Genomic DNA, 19,673 nt, shown 5'->3' with positions numbered 1-19,673 from the left:
TGGACCCGAGGTGGAGGGGGAGAAGAGGGGGCAGTTGAGCGGGAGGGGGCTGGGCAGGAGCCGGGGGAGGGCCGAGAGGAGGGGCTTGTAAGGGGCGGGGCCTGGCGGGGGCGGAGAACCTCGAACCTCGGGCCTCGGGCGGCACAGGGGCTAGTGGGAGTCTGCTGCTGCCGCCGCCGCTACCGCCGCCGCCACTGGCCGAGCGGTTTTTTTTTTTTTTTTTTTTTTCGTTTGCCGGATCCGCCATATTGACGAGGACGGGCATCCGCGGCTGCGGAAGCTAGTCTCCGCCGCCGCCGGAGCCGCAACCTCTCCGCACCCGGCTCGTCCGGGCCTCTGCCGCTCTGAGCCCCTCCCCGCTTTGCACAGCTCACGGGCCTCGCGGGAATCCGCTGCTGCCGCCTCTCTCCCGGGAGGCGGCCGCTTTAGCGCCCGGTGCTCGGTTCGGCGCCGGGAGCGAGGAGCGAGTTGCTGCAAAGCGACCAGGCCCGGACCGGGGACAGAGGCGGCGACTAGGGGAAGGTGAAGCCGCCGCTGCAGGAGGAGGAGCAGGAGGAGGTGACGCAGGAGAAACGCACCGCCCGGAGCCTGTCTGAGCTTAGCAAGAGCCCCAGCCCGAGGGGAGAAGGGGGAAGAGGGCCGCCGCCGGCCGAGGAGGAGGAGGAGGAGGAGGAGGCGGGTGCGGCGAGGAGCGAATTCCGTCGCCCGTGTGTAGCCCTTTCGTTTTTACGCCCTCAGCCCCGAGCCCAGCCACTGCAGCCTCTCGATATACTTCGTCGCCCGTCACTGCCCGGCCTGGGATGCACCCAGGGTAGGCCTTGTATCCGGACGGAGCCTTGTCGCCTGCTGCCTCCCGCCTCCGCGTGCCCTGGTTCTGAGAAGACGCCTGTGTCGTGCGGTGAGTAGCCGGCTGCGCCGGGGCGACGCGCCTTTCCGGGGCCAACAGCTGGATGTGGGTGAGGGGAGGAGGGTGAGGGGGGTGTGTATGAGGTGCCTCCCTCGGTGGCTGCCGGTCGGGCCCGGGGCTTCCCTGCTCCCCTTCCTCTGCTGCGGGTTGGGCGGGCGCGCGAGGCTCTGTTCTGTGTGGAGCCGGCGTCCCGAGAGCGTGTCTGTGTGTTTTGGACTGTAAGGGAAAATGGCTGACTGCTCCGTCCCTCCCCCTCCTCCCCCTTCCCGTCCTGTCTGGGGCCGAGTGGGAGGATGGAGTCTCCGGGCGCGGCGTGCGGGCCCCCCTCCGCACCGGGGGCCGGGTCAGTGGTGGGGGCAAACCGCCCCCGGCACCGGGCCTTGCAGCCCCGCACTCCGCCGACTCGCAGCCGCTCTCCTCAGTCTCGTTCCACTTGACACCAAACGCCATTACTGAGGTGGAGTGATTTGGAGCTGTAGAGCTAGGCCTCGGCTACGCCTGGCTATCGGGCCTGAGGACTTGTCCGCCTCCCCCCACCCTCCCGCGATAACCCGCAGTTTCTCCTCGGCCCTCTGCTCTGGGAGTCTGAGCCCGGTTATCGACCTCCCACACCTCCTTCGCCCCCCTTAATTTGCTGAGGGCCAATGCCGCGAAAGATGTTTTGAATGCAGAAATCGCTTCCAAGCTAGCTTGGACCTACCACCTTTCTATTTTTAACTGTTTCTGCAAAAAATATTAACATGTGCGAGTTTGTTAGTGACACAGTCTTCAGATTCGTGTAATGTGAGGCTTCAGGTTTGGCAAATGGCTACTTTTTCATTCATTGTGAAATATTAAGTTAAAAGAGTTACGGAGCAGGTGTGTATGTTTTTATTATTTGTAAGGGTTTCTGTAGCGACCGGAACTTACATGGGAATTTTTAAGATTTCCAGTAGAATCTGCTGAAATTTAGCATGCTATTTTTTTTTGGAAGTTCCGTAGTTATAACGTTAGTTGAATTTTGCATGGTGCAGTTTACAGGTGTGTACAATGGCTTCAGGTCGTTTTTGAATTTAAATGAGTTGTAAGTGTGGGCTAAATATTTATGCTTTATTTTGGGAAGAGAGAAATCTTTGTAGCGTTCTTTTATATGGAAACTCATAAGTCCTTTAACTCTACATAACGTTTGTGTACTTTCACTTTTGAGGAAGACTAATTTGGGGTGCGTTGGTTAGGAAACTTTCCAGCAGGTACTTAACCCTCTCGGAGCTCATTGTCTACCCCTGTGATAAGGACTCCTTGATCATGACTAGCTTGGCTTTCTTAACCACCAGTACACTTGAACTTAAAATAGAGACTGCAAACTCTCCTTTAGATCTCACTGTTCTACTGATTCACTGGGCTGCCATTTTGGTTTCAGCAAATGCCTTCCAAATTCTTAAAGGTTTATTAAATATACAAAGATGTCAACATTTTTCTCAATTTTTAAACTCGTGCTTTGTCATACTTGTAACTTTAACCCTTTAAACTTTATTGTTCCAATGTTTGGAAAGAGTGAAACCCCGAAGTATTTAGAATTGGTGTTTCAGGAGTGAACTCAAAATATTTTTGACATTTTAGTATGTTTTGCTTTCTCTAATTTAAAAATAAGGTTTTTGGACTGCATGAATTTTCTCTCTCTGGCCCTTATATTTTTTGCATGAACATTTAACTGTTGTATTTCTTAACGTTCTCATGCTGTTTCTTTTGTTTGCTGACCTTGGTAGTTTCTGAGAAAATTTCTGGAGGGAATAATAACAGCAGGAACAGTATATGTGAGAATCTTACCTCAGAAAGTAGCTTTGAAGGGCAGATTTTACGTTTCGCCAAATTATTGGGATCTGTTGTTGGTGTTCCGTAGTTCTTGTTTTATCTATGGAATGCTCGAGTAGGATTTACTTTGGATCTTTTTTCTTCCAGAATCTCTAAATACATTTTCTGATATCCTAAGATGAGAGATTTCTTGAACATCTCCTCAGAGATGATTTTTCTTTGACATGGTATTAGTAATGCTGCTTATAGTTTTGAAAGTGGATGTTTGTCGTGAATTTGCCAGTCATTCAGTTCTTGATTATTAGCTGGACACACACAACTTTCTTTCAGCTTACTTTTTAATTTCAATTTCAATGTCTTTTTAGTTTCAGAATTTTAAAATTGAAACCAATCTTGTTTAAGGCAGATTAAAGAAAATTATTTGAAATATATCGGAGTGTGTGGTAAAGGATTAATCCTCTTGTAAATCTTTTGGGCAAGAAACTGGAGGGTGGATCTTGTGGTTATTGAATTGATTTTTATTCTAAAAGAATGTAATACTTTTATGATAGCCTGTATTATATTTCCTCTCTTGTTGGTCTGTTTTCTGAATCTTGAAATTTTTTTTTCCTGAAAAACTGAGAAACAGGATTTCAGTTTCTGTTTGGTTCTTTTAGGAGCCGTATCTTGAAAGCCATCGTATTTATTGCTAAGTTCTTGTATTATTTTAACATAGAGTCTAACAGTATTTGGGAAAGAGTTAATGCATTGGACCTCAACCCTCGCTGCACATTAGAATCACTTGGAGTAGTTTTTTTTTTTTTTAAAAATAATACTGATCCCTGGTTTCCATCCCCTACAGACTGGTAAATTGGTCTGATATGGGGCCTGGGCAAAGGTATATTTTAAAAGCATTGTGAATGATTCTCACGCGCTGAGTTGAAAACCACTGGGCTATTGTTTTAGCATGTTATTAGAATTTTCAAGTGGATAAATAAGAAAATGGATTTTTTCTTGTTTTCAATTATCAGCATAATTATTTATTGATCGTAATTATATGTCAGTGCTGTTAAGCATTTTCCATTTACTACCTTATGTAAATGGTATTATTTCCATTATACAGATGAGGGACTGAGGTCTGTCAGGCTCAACCAGTGGTGCTTGCTTCAGTACTGTGCCATGTTAATGAAATGACACTGATGACTATTTTTTAAAAAGCATTTAGAACTTTGGTTTGTTTCTTGTACCAGATTAGCTTTAGATTTAGTTTAGTTTTTAAGGCAATCAAAATAGTCTGCAATTTGTGAACTGTCTTGTTCATCCAAGGGAGATGTTGAAACTTTGTAGCGAATAGATTCCTTTCCCTTCCATATGTCTCCCAACATGTTAAGGGTGATAGGTTTGTTTATGACTAAAATAATGTTAAGCAACTTTCCTAAAAGATGTAAAAGCCAGGCATTTGTCTCCCGGTAATTTGTCATCCCATAAATGAATATTTAGTGTCGTGATCTAGCTCAATTTGAGAATTCAGTTTTATTTGACTCAGGTTAAAATCAGTTTAATTTTCACAAAAACTTTTCAACACTAAGGGTTTTGAATTTTGCATTTTTGTGGCATTGCTTGGTAATTGTTTTATAGAATGAATGAAACAGCAATAACAGACATTTGGTGTTTCTGTCTCTTAATCCCCTTGGTCCATTGGGCTAAATTTCTGTATGGGGTGTCGGGGAAGCCTATACTAGTGTAGTAGGATCAATGAGCATTCTTAATGAGGCACAAGATTCCTCAAAGATCTTTTTGTTAAATTATATCATGGAAAATTGGACTTCAGTGATCATTAAAGTGTATGTAACTATTATAAAGAAAAACTTCATGAAACTTCTGACACTTATGTATATCGGGGCTTGAATTTATCATTCGGTTATTACTGTGGATTATAAAATGATGACCATTAACGGGGCGTGTCTGAAGTCCCAGCTATTCAGGAGGCTGAGGAGGGAGAATCCCTTGAGCACAGGAGTTCTAGACCAGCCTACCTGGGCAACACAGTGAGACCCCGACTCTTTAAAAAATAAAAAAAAATTAGTGATGACGATAGTAATATACTTTTAAGGAATAAGGTGTGACAAAGCATATTGTTAGGATGAGACATTTTACCTAAAATTTATTCTTCAGACATACCCATGGTAAGTCTGGTGGGCTTCAACATATATACACATGTACCATATACATATATTAGGCAGTAAATGGGTTTCCATTTTATTCTTAGTGACTGCCTAACAGTGATTATCTACCTCATCTGTGTATTAGAATCATCTGTAGAGCTTTTTCAAAATATATTTGTCTACATCTTATTCTCTGGAGATTGTAATTGAGTAGGTTTGCTCCAGGAACTGGCCATTAAAAGAAAAAAAATTCTATAGGTGAATCTGATGTGTAACTAGGGAATTTTTCAGTTCATTTTAGGGAAAGAGATGCTGAGACCCTTTGTATTTTGTGTCCTATTAGGCAACAATATCCTTGCTTGAGTTTAGTTCTGTTAGTCACACTGCCAAAACATGTGAAAAGTCAAACAAACATGGTCGTGAAAAGTTCAAACACTAGATTAACAGGTAAAAGAGCCCGGGATTCTCCCCCCCCCCCCCCCCCCCGCACATGTTATATATTATATATATGTGTACATGCAATTACATATATCTCATATTTGTTCACTGTCCCCAAGTACCTTCTCAGAGTTATGATTCCAGTCCTAATAGGCAATGGTTTCTTTCTTTTTTTATATTTTTTTGGAGACAAGGTGTCTCTCTCTCTCTCTCTCTCTCTCTCTGTCTGTTGTCAGGGCTAGAGTGCAGTGATGTTGTCATAGCTCACTGCAGCCTCAAACTCCAGGGCTCAAGGAATCCTCCTGCCTTAGCCTCCAGAGTAGATGGGACTACAGGTACGTGTTACTGTGCCTGGCTAATTTTTTGTGGAGATGGGGTCTTGCTATGTTGCTCAGACTGGTCTCAAATTTCTGGCCTCAAGTGATCCTCTTCCTTCAGCGTCCCAAAGTGCTGGTATTGCTGAGCCACAGCGCCAGCCACACTTTTATAAACTATGTTAACAACTCTGAACCTACCTTCCTTAAGTTCAGACTTCTGTAGCATTAGCTGATGGAAATTGTTTTTTTAATTGCAAGGTGGTCTTGCTAGTCTGAGAACAGCTTTGCTTATTTGCACAATAGTATCTTATGTGTTTATGTGCAGGTTCAGATGTATTTTGCCCTTTTATAAAAATGAGTGGAAAACAAAAAAGTAAATGTGCATCACTTGGAGAACTTAATATCCTTGAGACAGAAGGAACTGATTAGGGCTGTGGATCTTAAACTTTACTGGATTAAGTTATGCATATTGGTTATGTTTGTTGACTTTTTTCATTGATAAATGAAATAGGAAATTAAGTACGATAAATGTGTAATAAAGTTTATATTTGAGGCCAGGTGCAGTGGCTCACGCCTGTAATCCTAACACTCTGGGAGGCCAAGGCGGGTGGATCCTTTGAGCTCAGGAGTTAGAGACCAGCCCGAGCAAAAGCAAGACCCTGTCTCTACTAAAAATAGGAAGAAATTAGCTGAACAACTAAAAATATATATAACCAGCCATGGTGGCACATGCCTGTAATCCCAGCTACTCGGGAGGCTGAGACAGAAACATCGCTTGAGCCCAGGAGTTTGAGGTTGCTGTGAGCTAGGCTGACCCCATGGCACTCTAGCCCGGGCAACAGGGTGAGACTCTGTCTCAAAAAAAAAAAAAAAAAAATTTATATTTGAAAGGTGAGGGTAATTAGGGTTTTTATAATATCTGCCTGCACTCTGGGAGTGCGGAAAAGACCCCTAAAAACATGTGACTCTATTTGACTTTGAAGTATCTCACATGAAATGTTTTTACTTTGGTCACATTTTCAGGAATGCCTTATGTATGAAAGGATACTGGCTATATATAGCATTTGTCCGGACACATGAAAATGACTATCTCATTTAATCAGAGTGTGTGTGTGTGTGTATTTATCTTTATCGTGTCCTTTGTAGATGTATGTTAATTGATTATCCAGAATTAAGAGTTACTGGCTTGCAGCTTGCTGAGCTGGGGCAAGAGGGATTGTGGGGCCAAATCGAGGGCTAGAGGAGGAACTTAACGTAGCGCCTACAGGTGTAGTTCTTGTCTGACGTCAGTGCATGTCCTTATCTGACCTATATAAATGTCAGCTGAGGATTACTTTAGTTACCCTCAGTGCATCATGGGAAGGGGAATCATGTCAGTGAAAGGAGAATCATGGGAAGATTCCTTGGCTTCCATTTAGCTACAGAGCCACAAGAATCACGTTCCTCAAGTGTATATCCCTATCTCTTTCTGCTCTCCCCAAATACTGCTCAAAACTCTTAACCATGCCAGTTCTGCCACTATGAGGTCATTTTGACATAGTCCAGTCTACTTTTGCAAGGTTATTTCTTACTCTGCCACCTAATTAAACTATCCATAGTCAACATGGGTGTTTTCAGCCTTTCCTATTTTGGTGGCTTTACTCTTGGAGCACCATCTCCCCTTTTGTCTAGCCTACTACAATGCCTAGCTCACATGTCATCTTAATGAAGTTATTTTCTGATTCTCTTCAGTTGGAAGTGGTTTTTACCTCTTCTGAACTTTGGGTAGCATTTTTCTTGTGCTTCTCTTTTGGCCAGCCTTAACACTCTCTACTACTTTTTGTTTCTTTAGAAACAGCCCTTGGGAAGGTGGCTCTGGGAAGTTTCTTGAGGCTCGGTTGATGGTTTTTACATCTGAACTGTCCTTTGTTGGTGGTCATAACTTCCCTCAGCCTGATTGAGAGAGTGTATTGGATAGTAAAGAACTCTAATCTCAGCCAAAAGATCATAGTTACAGCTATTCTACCAACTAGGGAACAAGTGCCTTAACCTTGATGAAATTATAAAATGAAGGACTGGGTGATTGCTATCCTACTATAATGATTGAGTTGAATCATTCAATACAGGTTGAGTATCTCTTATTGGGAATGATCAGGACCAGAAGTATTTGAGATTTTGGATATTTTTTGAATTTTGAAATATTTGGAATACTTACTGGTTAAGTGTTCCTAATCTGAAATCCACAATGCTCCAGTGAGCAATTCCTTGGAACATCATATTGGCACTTAAAAAATTTCAGATATTGGAGTATTTTGGATTCCAGATTTTTGGATTAGGGAAGCTCAACCTGTACCATTTTAGGCATGGAGTGGGGGATATAAGGATGATTAATCTCTGCTTTCAAGGCTCTGAGGTCTAGTGGGCAAGACAATTATACATTGCAATAAGAGCAGTATTAAATAGAGGTGTGAAAAATGTAGTAGTAGAAGAGATGAAGAAATCATTTATTTTGGGATTGGTTGAGGTTTGCTGGTGTTCAAAATTGTACTATTTTGATGGCTCTATTAATTAGAGCAGGGACTTCTGGATTTCTTAACCTAAACACTATTGAAAGTTTTAGCCAGATAATTCTTTCTTCTTCTTCCTCTTCCTTTTTTTTTTTTTTTTTCCTTAAGTTATTGAGATATGGAGATCTAGCTATATTGCCCAGGCTGGTCTCGAATTCCTGGGGACAAGCAATCCTCCCCAATTCAGCCTCCCAAGTAGCTGGGATTATAGGTGCCTGCCACTGCACAAGATACTGGCCAGGTAATTCTTTGTTGTAGAGTGCTATCCTAGTTATCCCTAGCCTCTACCCACAAGATACCAGTAATACACCCCTCCTTGTGACAACTAAATTTGTCTTCAGACATTGCCAAATGTGCCCTGGGGGAAAAATTGAGAATCATTAACTTGAAATGGAGCAATGGAAGTGTGAAAGTACAGTGTTTTTAGAGGAAAAACTAGTAGTAGAATGGAAGGAACACTGGAGATATTGGGGGGGGGGGGGCACGACACTTATGGGAGATGAGCCTAACAAGGTAAGGTAGTCTGAGATCGCAAGGAGTGACCTTGAGTGCCATGTTAGGGCACTTGTTAGGATAATGAGCTGGGCCTTCAAGTTTAAGTGAAACATTAGATTTGTTTGTTTTTGAAAGATAATTCTCATGGCATCATGGTGGATCTGTTGGAGGAGAGTTGGGTAATAGGGATATTGAGACAGTATTTTAACAATTGTGCAGAGAGATGATAAATAATGATTTAGGGAATGGAATAAAGGAATGAGGTCCATGGGGCTCCCATTCATTGTATGAAGGAAGTGCTGCTAATTTGACTGTCACAGAATGGAGTACTGAGCTAAAAAGCAAAACACCTCTGTTTTTCATCTTTCTTCTACCCCAATTCCGCTCCTTACTGAGAGCTGCTGCCTGTTGAGATCTATTGAAAGGTCATGGAGAGAAAGGAATCGGGTTATAGAATGACTGTACTCTCCTTTACTTAAACAGTGGATTATCAAAGCATATGTTTCTCACCCCCCCTCCTCTAGTGTAGGGACTAGAATCTGGCATCCAGAGAGGGATAACTGTAGGTTCTCTTTGGTTTGTGTAGGTGTTATCTTGCAACTTTTTTTTTTTTTTTTGAGACAGAGTCTCACTCTGTTGCCCAGGCTAGAGTGAGTGCCGTGGCGTCAGCCTAGCTCACAGCAACCTCAAACTCCTGAGCTCAAGGGATCCTCCTGTCTCAGCCTCCCGAGTAGCTGGGACTACAGGCATGCACCACCATGCCCGGCTAATTTTTTCTATATATATTTTTAGCTGTCCATATAATTTCTTTCTATTTTCAGTAGAGATGGGGTCTCGCTCTTGCTCAGGCTGGTCTCGAACTCCTGAGCTCAAACCATCCACCCACCTCGGCCTCCCAGAGTGCTAGGATTACAGGCATGAGCCACCGCGCCCGGCCTGCAACTTTTAAAATCATTTGAGGCCGGACAGGGTGACTCGCGCCTGTAATCCTAGCACTCTGGGAGGCTGAGGTGGGTGGATCCTTTGAGCTCAGGAGTTCGACACCAGCCTGAGCAAGAGCGAGACCCCGTCTCTATTAAAAATTGAAATTAGCTAGACAACTAAAAATATATAGAAAAAATGAGCCGGGCATGGTTGCACATGCCTGTAGTCCCAGCTACTCGGGAGGCTGAGGCAGGAGGATTGCTTGAGCCCAGGAGTTTGAGGTTGTTGTGAGCTAGGCTGATGCCACAGCACTCTAGCCCAGGCAGCAGAGTGAGACTCTGTCGGGGGGGGGGGGGGGGGGATCGTTTGATACACAAAAATAGGTGCATATTCTTACTGTTTAAATAGTTGCAGTAATTTCATTGCTTCCTATTAATATTTTGGAGGTGGTTTGGTTTGTTTTAAAAGCAGTGTTCATATTTTAAGTGAGAATGGGCTAGTCAGCAGAAGGGTACTAGATCTGGAGTCAGAAGGGCTGCATTTTAGTTTCAGTTATTCCAGTCTGTTAAATCACTTAACTAACCTTGGGACCTCATGATTCTTATCTATAAAACCAAGGTGTTGGACAAGAGATGACTTAAGCTATCTTTTCTTTGAAGTTCTTAAATTTTATCTTCATCTGTCAAGATAGGGAAAAAACTGTAATCTAGAAACAATTTTTCAAGTAAAGGAAAATAGAAAGGTAAAAAGGGGTTAATGGTTTAGGAGTTGTTGGATTGAGAAGTAAATGGAGGAATTAATATAACAACTTGAACATCTCCCCCTTGTTTCTGTGTGTGTGTGTGTGGGTGGGTGGTGGTGTCTGGAAGGCCTTATTTTATTTAGAATCCTTTGGGTTGATTGCTCTTGGTCAACAGCTCCTAGTGTGAATTTAGGGACCGTAGACTTGGTAGCCAAGGGTATAATTTCTTTGTTGGCAGAGCAGTGTAAAGTTTGGTTAAGTTTTCATTTGAAGTCTGCTTTAAGCTTTAAGAACATTGCTGCTAAGAAGTGATGTAGCCTGCCTGGGAAAATAATATTTAGGGGGAAATTAGTTTTTCTGAATTGAAGATGAAAGTACACAGATAAATATAGTAGCAGTGATTTTTGTCTGGCACAGATGGTTTCAGAGAAAATGTTGATACTTTGTTTCTCATTACTGTAAGAGAACTAGGGAAAGAAGCTTATTTTTTTTGTTGTATTTGTTAGGCCAGTCATTCTCCAACTTTTTGGTTTCGAGACCTTTCTATACTCTTAAATTATTGAAGACCCCAGAGAGCTTTTGTTTATGTGGGGTTACATTGATATTTACTGTACTAGAAATTAAAACTGAGACATTTTAAGAATATGGATTTAAAAGTAACAAAACCCGTTGCATGTCAGTGTAAATATGTTTATAAGACAGTCGGATTCTCTATCTGCTTCTGCCTTCAATCTCTTGTGATACAATGTATGATGTAATCTCTAGAAGAACTCCACCATATACCTGAGAGAATGACAGTGAAAGTGGCAAATCACATCTATTATGAAAATAATTTTGACCTCTTTGACTTTTTGAGATGTCTCGCTTTATTGTCCAAGCTGATCTCTAGCTCCTGGCCTCAAGCCATCCTCCCAAGTAGCTGGGAGTAGAGGCATGTGCCACCATGCCTGGCTAATTATTTTATTTATTTATATTTTTTAGAGAAAGGGTTTCATGATGTTGCCAGGCTGGTCTCAAACTCCTGGCTTCAAGCCATCCTCCCACCTCAGCCTCCAGAGTAGTTGGGATTACAGGTCCTAGCCACTGCACCCAGTTTTTGACCTCTGTGACTTCTTGAAAGGGTCTCAGGGACTCCAGGAGTCTCTGAACTACACTTTGAGAACCAGTGTTTTAGACTACTAAGACAAGTTTGACATCTTTGGAGTGGCTTATCTGCTGTGTATTTTACTTTGTGATGTATAACTTGCATATGTAAAATACACAAATCTTAGATGTATAACCCATATATACATCTATCAGGTCACCACTCAGATCAGGATATAGAACATTTCCAGCACCTGGAACATTCCCTGCCCCACACAAATATTCTGTCCACTGTCTTTCGATGAATTAGTTATGCCCGATTTTGAACTTCATATAAATGGAGTAGTATACTATGTACTCTTGTGTCTGTCTGCTTTTGCTCACTACATGATTTCACTGATTTCTTTATTACTGTGTAGTATTACGTTGTGTGAAATTTAGCATGATTTATTTATCCATTCTATTGGTAGACAGATTGTTCACAGTGTTTTCAACAATGTAGAGTATTGCCATGAATATTTTTGCACATGTATTTTTGTGGTCTTTTGGTGCATACCCAGGAGTGGAATTGCTGATTTATAGTGTATATATGTGTTTAGCTTTAGTAGATAGTGCCAAACAGATTTCCCAAGTAATGAGTTGTACCAGTTTAAACTCCTACTGGCGATGTAGATTGTGTCGCTCTTTATTGACACTAAGTATTGTCAGTCCTTTTAATTTTAGCCATTTTGGTGGTGGATTAGGGATATCTAATGATGGCTTAAATTTGTATTTGCCTCTATCTTAAGATGTTCAGAACATTTTCGTATGCCTATTGGTCATGTGGCTGTTTAACCCTTACTTACGTACAAAATTTGAAGCTTGGCCAGTAGTCAGCTTAAAGTCCCTTGTAGCTCAGCATCACTAGTTGAGGGAATTCTCTGAAACCAGAGACTTTTAAAAATGAACTTAATTGATTTATTAGTGACAAGGGGGTTAAAAATTCAGGATAATTTAAAAAATTATGCATGTTTAGCTTTAGGATATGTTTGAGAAGATCTTTGTTATTGAGAGATTCAATACTTCAAACTAAAACAAGGCCTTGTAGAAATTATTTAATTCTGCATCTGTTCCACTGTTCAGAACTTTTTTCTGCATCCCAGTAAATGTCTAAACTATTATTCTTTTTTGTGTGAAATTTATACTTGCGGAATGCATCTTAAAGAATTTACTTGATATACTGCTCTTTTGGGGAAACCCTAGTTTGTAAATTTCTTAAGGGCAGAAACTGAGTCTTGTTTACTGTTCTATCTTTTCAGAGCTTGGCACAGAGTGGGTATTAAATAATGTCACCAAGACAAATTATCTCTTTCATCTTTTTTTCCCCACCACAATCTCTAATTACTTAGCCAGATTTTACCTGTGTAAATGTTTTAAGGAATGGGTAAGAATAGAGATATCATTCAATACCCTTAAGAATATTTGATTTGTTTTAAAATGATTGCATGTTTTAGTTATCAGTGAACTTTTTGTATAAGCCAAATTTTCTTTGTTTAAAATGTAACATGTAGGGGCAGAGATAGGAGAAACCAGGTTATATATGCCAGTCAGTGGTACTTGAGGTGATTGGTGTTGGTCTTTTGATACAGCTGTGTGGAACTACTGTTCCATTGATTGCATTAGGCTGTTCCATACTGTTCCTTACATCTTTTCTCTCCTCTATTCCCTACACACATTTACTTGGCCTACTACTTGTTTTGCAAGATACAGCTCAAATGTTACATCTTCTGAAAAGCCTTTAATAAATACTCTGTACACCCTTATCTAATTTATTTTACCCTTTTCCAAGCTTTTTTTTTTTTTTTTTTTTTTAGACCTAGTCTCTGTTGCCCTAGGTAGAGTGCAGTGGTGTCATCAGAGCTCACTGCAACCTCAAACTCCTGGGCTCAAGCCACCCTCCTGCCTCAGCCTCCCAAGTAGCAGGGACTACAGGTGCGTACCACCATGCGCATTTTTCTGTGTTTAGTAGAGATGAGGTCTCACTCTTGCTCAGGCTGGTCTCAAACTCCTGTGTTCAAGTAATTCCCCCCACCTCGGCCTCGCAGAGTGCTAGGATTACAGGCGTGAACCACTGCTCCCAGCTCTCCAAGCTTTTCATTAAGGAAAAATCAAGCATACATTGATGTAGGTAAACTTCATATGCCCATCAGCCAGCTTCAACTCATGGCTAATCGTTTTTACCTACCCCTTTCATTTTGAAGCAAATCCCAGACAGCATTTCATCTTAAATATTCCAGTAGATCCCAACCTAATTTAGATGTTTTTTTCCTTGGTACTCACATTGTGTTCCCCTGTTGTAAATTATAGGTTTTTATTAATAATTTACTTCTTAGATAATTCTCTTATGCTACTTTGTAAACCTCTTACAGATAACAATAGCTAATATTTAGCACCTATGTGTGAGGAGCTATTAAATTGCTTCACATGTATAAATTCTTTATATTCTCACAACAATCCTAAAAGGTAGATACTACTATCTCCATTTTATGTATAAGGAAACCAAGGCACAGATGATGAGAAACTTGTGTAGCTTGTATACCTAGTTAAGTGACAGAGCAGGAATTCGAACTAAGGCAGTTTATTTTCAATCTTTATTCTTAACCACTACACTATATAATGTCTTGAGTGAATAAGCTCTGTACTACGTACAAGCTCTTTCGATCTTTTCTCTTTGTGTCTTAGTTTGTTCTGCATTTTCTTCCTTATTAATTTTTCCTCCTTTTGCCTTGCATTTGCCAATGGCACACAGGCATTATTTGCTCTTTCATAAAACATGGCTAGAACGGCCCTTGGCATGCAAGTCTCCCATTTAAAAGATGAGGATCCCACGCCTTTAGCTTTTCTGCTTCTAATTTCATGTGTGATAGTCTGTCAAAAATAATTTGCTGACTTCTGGTCTCTCTAACAATAATAGTCTGTGTGTAATATAATAGGGGGAGAAAGTACCACAATTGAATTTAAATTTTTTTATTTTGTACACTACACTTAAAAATTTTAATGTTCAGTTTTCATTTTTGCTTCAACGTTGCATTCTTTAAAAAATTCATTTTTAGAGACATGGTATAGCTTCCACTTTTGATTTTTCTTTTTTGATTTGAGTATGAGCCTTCATGGTGTTGAGTGTTTGAGCCTTTAGGATTTATTGTACAAAGACAAAGACTTTACAGGATCCTTTTTCTCTTCGATCTCTCTTAATGAAATTTATGTGTATAAAATTCTATTACAGAAACAACCCAAATGTCCATCAAGTGATGAATGCATAAATAAGATGTAGACCATACATTGGAAAATTATTTGCCAGTAGAAAGAAATGAAGTACTGATATACGCTACAACTTGAATGGACTTTGAAAACATGCTTTAGTGGAAGAAACCAAAGACTTCATCCTGTGTGATACCATTTATACGAAATGTCCCAAATAGGCAAATCTATAGAGATTGAAAATAGATTAGCTTGGGGCTGAGGGGAGGGTGGAGGGGATGGGGAGTGACTGCTATTAATGGGCATAGGGTGTCTTTTGGGGGTAAGGAAAATGTGAAATTGATTGTGGTGATAATTGTACAACTGTGAATATACTAAAAACCATTGAACTGTACACTTTAAATGGACTATTTGTATGTCATGTGAATTAGATCTCAAGGCTATTATATAAAAAACCATTGCATATAATTTAAAATATAGTTTAGATAATCTCATTGACTAAAAGGAATTTGAAATTCTTTGGTTTCTTTTTTCAGATTCTTTACTCCTGCATTTGTGATTTAACCAATCTAGTTGTGGAAGATCCAGGCAAAAAGAGCACCCACTGGAGGCACATAAAAAATGTTAATTAGGCTCATGCCCGTAATCCTAGCACTTTTGGAGGCTGAGGTGGGAGGGTCACTTAAGCCCAGGAGTTTGAGGTTGCAGTGAGCTCAACCTGTCACGATGCTGCCACTGCACTCTAGCCAGGGAGACAGAGGAAGACCCTGTCTCCTTAAAAAAGTTAATTTTTAATAATTTACATGCCTAAAATGTTGACTAAATGAAATGAAGTCTTTGTTTTTACTGTTGGATCAGCATTTCGTGATGGGATTAGTAACTTCTAAATAATTTTGGCAAAGATTGATAAAAGCTCCTAACAGGTAACTTTGAGTTTATCTTAACCTGTTATTTCAACAAAGAGTAAACTGATAAGTAGGCGTACCTTCTGTGACATTTGATATGTGACTTGAATCTAATATTTTAAATCAACATTGTTCACTTACTGGCTGATTTGTTTGGGGACTGGAATTTACTGGGACTTCACACCTTTTGTAAGGATTTAATAAATAGATACTTAAGCAAAAGTATATTTTTCTCTTAAAAAGGACTTGGGGGTTATGAACACCATAAATTTCAGTAGTTTGAAGGCTTAAAATATAGTAGATGGTGAGTACTAACCTTTTGTTCCAAGAGGCAGAACCATAACCAGTAGATATTACTAACAAGGGAAATAGATTTTTGACTTAGTAGAAAAAAGAAAAAGACCTTTCTGCTGACAGCAGTGGGCTTCCCAAAGTTGTAACAAAATATCCAAGAGATTAGATGTTGCATTTCCTACATTTGGAGCAGTTAATTTCCAATTATTAATATTCTTTGAGCACCCACTCCTCCTTTCCCTGCAAGGTTCTAGTCTTGGTGCTCAGTTGTACCATTTGATTTGTGAGATAATGAGAACAACAGATGCATACTTAACACATGAATGATCTATTGGTGCCAAGGGCAAGCGATGTCACAGCACACTATGTGTCCAGAGTGGTGTAATAATTCAAGTAGGAGAGCGAAGCCTCCTCACATAGCATGTGATGGTAGTGGTATAGCCGTGGAAAACTCAAAGGAACCCATACCTCAAGATTTGGTAATACCCTGCCGTCTGTTACATACTAACAGTAGTTTAATTTGTATTTAGTTTATAAACTTATTTTGGTTTTATAGTTATATAAGAGCAATAAGCATAAGGAGTTTAATCCTAATTTCATTTCTACATATATTTAAGCAACATTAAAATAGAAGGTACTTAGTTTTTTTAAAAAATTCTATTAAGATAGAACCAGAATTATCAAGCTTGAGCTAGATTAGTATTGTTGATAGAAACCTGGTACTTGGAGTCAGATAACTGGAACTGGGATTGTAGTTCCACGTTTACTAGGTTATTTTTCTCTTTATTAAACAGGAGAGATACTTACAATTTCTACTTAAAAGGGTATTTCATTTGTTCATTCTTTCACTCAGTAAGTTATGTGAGCACCACACAATTTTATCATCTTGTTACTAGTCTCATCTGTCACATTTTCTTTAGAGCAGCACAAATTCTGATAGGGATACTGTGCTATGAATTGTCTTACAGAGGGTAAAAGATTTCGACTTGAAACATACTTTTTAAAAAGTAGGACAAAATAATTTTAAAATATGGTAGGATTCTGTGTTAATGCAATAGAATAATAAAAACAGCTATATCAGTAAAACTGAGGCTGTTTGTTTATTTTAAAAATCATTCTGAGCAATGTGATGTGTATATCAGAAGCAGAAAATTCTGGTAATTTATAGTTGGAAGAATAATTTTCCTCTAGGTTAGTCTGGAGATCATATTCATAGGGAGCCCCTGAAAGTTCAAAATAAGAATTGTCAAGAATGAGTAATAATCTAATCAGAATTTCAAAAAAGAAATGGCAAGCACTTGTTAAAACACCTACTATTTACTGGGTCCTTTCTGTGTGTCTGACACTTCACATACATTCTCCCATTAAAGCTTCCCAACAATCTCTGGAGGTATTAGCCATTTTGAGAGGGAAAAAAATGATACTTGGGAAATTGGACATCATCTGTTGTCAACCAGTTATATTGTGGTACATGCATTGTTGAAAAACCTCATGTTCTTACAAAGTCATGTACCAAAAAATAACAATTTATAGGGAAAATGGGATTGAGAGCAAATTTACCACTCAAGTATGCTACTTTGTAATTAGAGCATTAACAAAACAATGAAATTCTAGTAAAATAAACATGTTAAAAAGATCCTAAATTCCTGACAAACTGTAGTAAATATAGGACTTGAAAAAAGGTAACCTGATGGAAGGGGAAAGGTATTAGGAAGGGTTGAGGTTACTGAGTTAAGCAGACAAGGCTTCAATACATAAAGATCAGGTGGAACTGCGTAAATACTTCTGAGATAGAGCATTTGGCCAGACTAAGCCAAGAAGAATAATGTGGGGGTGATGGGCATCTGGTCCAGATCTGTAACCCTCCCGACCCCCATGCTGTATTAAACTTCTGTTGCTTGTGGGTGCAAAACGTTAATGTGTTGGAGGAAAACTGGCAACCACTGTTCTACTTTCTATAAATTTGACGACTCTAGGTACCTCATATATGTGGAATCATACAGTGTTTGTCCGTTTGTTACTGGTTTATGTCAGTTAACATAGTGCCCTCAAGGTTCATCCATGTTGTAGCATGTCAGAATTTCTTTTTAAAGCTGAATAATATTCTGTTGTTTGTGTATACCACATTTTATTTACCCATTCATTTGTCAGTGGAAATTTGAGTTGCTTTCACATTTTGGCTATTGTGAATGATGCTGCTTATGAACTTGTGTGTGCAAATATTTGTTCAAGTCTCTTTTTTCGGTTCTTTGGGGTATATGCCCAGAAGTGGAATTGTTGTATCATGTGATAAATTCTATGGTTAAATTTTTGAGGAATCTCCATACCATTTTCCACAACAGCTGCACCATTTTACATTCCCACCAGCAGTGCACAAGGGTCCCAATTTCTCCCCATCCTTGTGGACACTTGTTATTTTCTTTCTTTGTGTGTGTGTGTTTTTTTTTTTTTAAAGACACGGGATCTTGCTATGTTGCCCAGGCTGGAGTACAGTGGCTGTTCCTAGGCACGATCCCACTGCTGATCAGCACAGTTTCAACCTGCTTCATTTCCAATTTGGGCCAGTTCTCCCCTCCTTAAGCAACCTGGTGGTCCTTAAGTTGTGGACCAGATATGAGACATAGCAAAGACCTCAAAGTAGCTGTGTTCAAAAAACTAAAGGAAACGACCTTTAAAGAAGGAAAGGGGCTCACACCTGTAATTCTAGCACTTTGGGATGCTGAGGTGGGAGGATGCCCAAGTGAGTTCGTACCCAATGGACATAGCACACTACAGCCCAGAACTCCTTGGACCCAAGTGATCCTCCTGCCTCAGCCTCCAGAGTAGCTGGAACTACATACAGGTGCACGCCAGCATGCCCAGCAGCACTTGATATTTTCTGCCTTTTTGATTATATCCCTCCTAGTAGTTGTGAAGTGGTAATTCATTGTGGTTTTTATTTGCATTTCCCTGACAGCTAGTGATATTGATTATTGGCCATTTGCATATCTTTGGAGAAAGGCTTATTCATGGCCGGGCGCGGTGGCTCACGCCTGTAATCCTAGCACTCTGGGAGGCCGAGGTGGGCGGATCGTTTGAGCTCAGGAGTTCGAGACCAGCCTGAGCAAGAGCGAGACCCCATCTCTACTAAAAATAGAAAGAAATTATATGGACAGCTAAAAATATATATAGAAAAAATTAGCCGGGCATGGTGGTGCATGCCTGTAGTCCCAGCTACTCGGGAGGCTGAGACAGGAGGATCGCTTGAGCTCAGGAGTTTGAGGTTGCTGTGAGCTAGGCTGACGCCACGGCACTCACTCTAGCCTGGGCAACAGAGTGAGACTCTGTCTCAAAAAAAAAAAAAAAAAAAGAAAGGCTTATTCATATCCTTTACTGCTTTTTTAGTTGGTTTATCTTTTGATTTTTGGATTGAATGAATTCTTTGTATGTTCTAGATTCAAGTCCCTTATTAGATAACATGATTTGTAAATTTTTTCTTCTGTTTTGTGAGTTGTCTTTTCATTGTGTTCATAGTACCCCTTGAAGCACAAAAGTTGTTAATTTTGATAAAGTCCAATTTCTTTTGTTGCTCCTGCTTTTGGTGTTATAAGAATCCACTGCCAAGTCATAGTTCATTAAGATTTGCCCACTTTCTTGTGTGAATTCTGTAGCTTTTGACCTTACCTTTGATCCATTTTTAGTTAATTCATGCTGTTAACTTGGAAGCTTATTTCTGTATGTAATAGGCCTGACAATGCGTTATATACATATTGTGTTATACAATGCATTTTAGATCAGTTAAGAAAGGAGAAGAAATATGCATTCATACTCTTTTTTATAGTTACATATTTGCATTTACCAGTGCTCT

At 40.2% G+C, this 19,673-nt stretch overlaps 1 protein-coding gene across 2 annotated transcripts in view; it reads left to right on the top strand.

Annotated features, from left to right (window-relative positions):
• The first annotated feature begins 239 nt into the window (after positions 1 to 239).
• The window catches only part of USP9X (ubiquitin specific peptidase 9 X-linked), a 136,893-nt gene continuing 117,459 nt past the window's right edge, over positions 240 to 19,673 (top strand). For both annotated transcript variants that reach the window (XM_069463831.1, XM_069463830.1), the window contains exon 1: positions 240 to 898. The gene's annotated coding sequence lies outside the window, so the exon portion shown is untranslated. The remainder of the gene's footprint in view (positions 899 to 19,673) is intronic.

This window comes from Eulemur rufifrons, chromosome 30, assembly GCF_041146395.1.
Source record: "Eulemur rufifrons isolate Redbay chromosome 30, OSU_ERuf_1, whole genome shotgun sequence".
Lineage (NCBI taxonomy): Eukaryota > Metazoa > Chordata > Mammalia > Primates > Lemuridae > Eulemur > Eulemur rufifrons.
The sequence above is the reverse complement of the archived record's forward strand: the minus strand, read 5'-3'. Positions and strand labels throughout refer to the sequence as shown.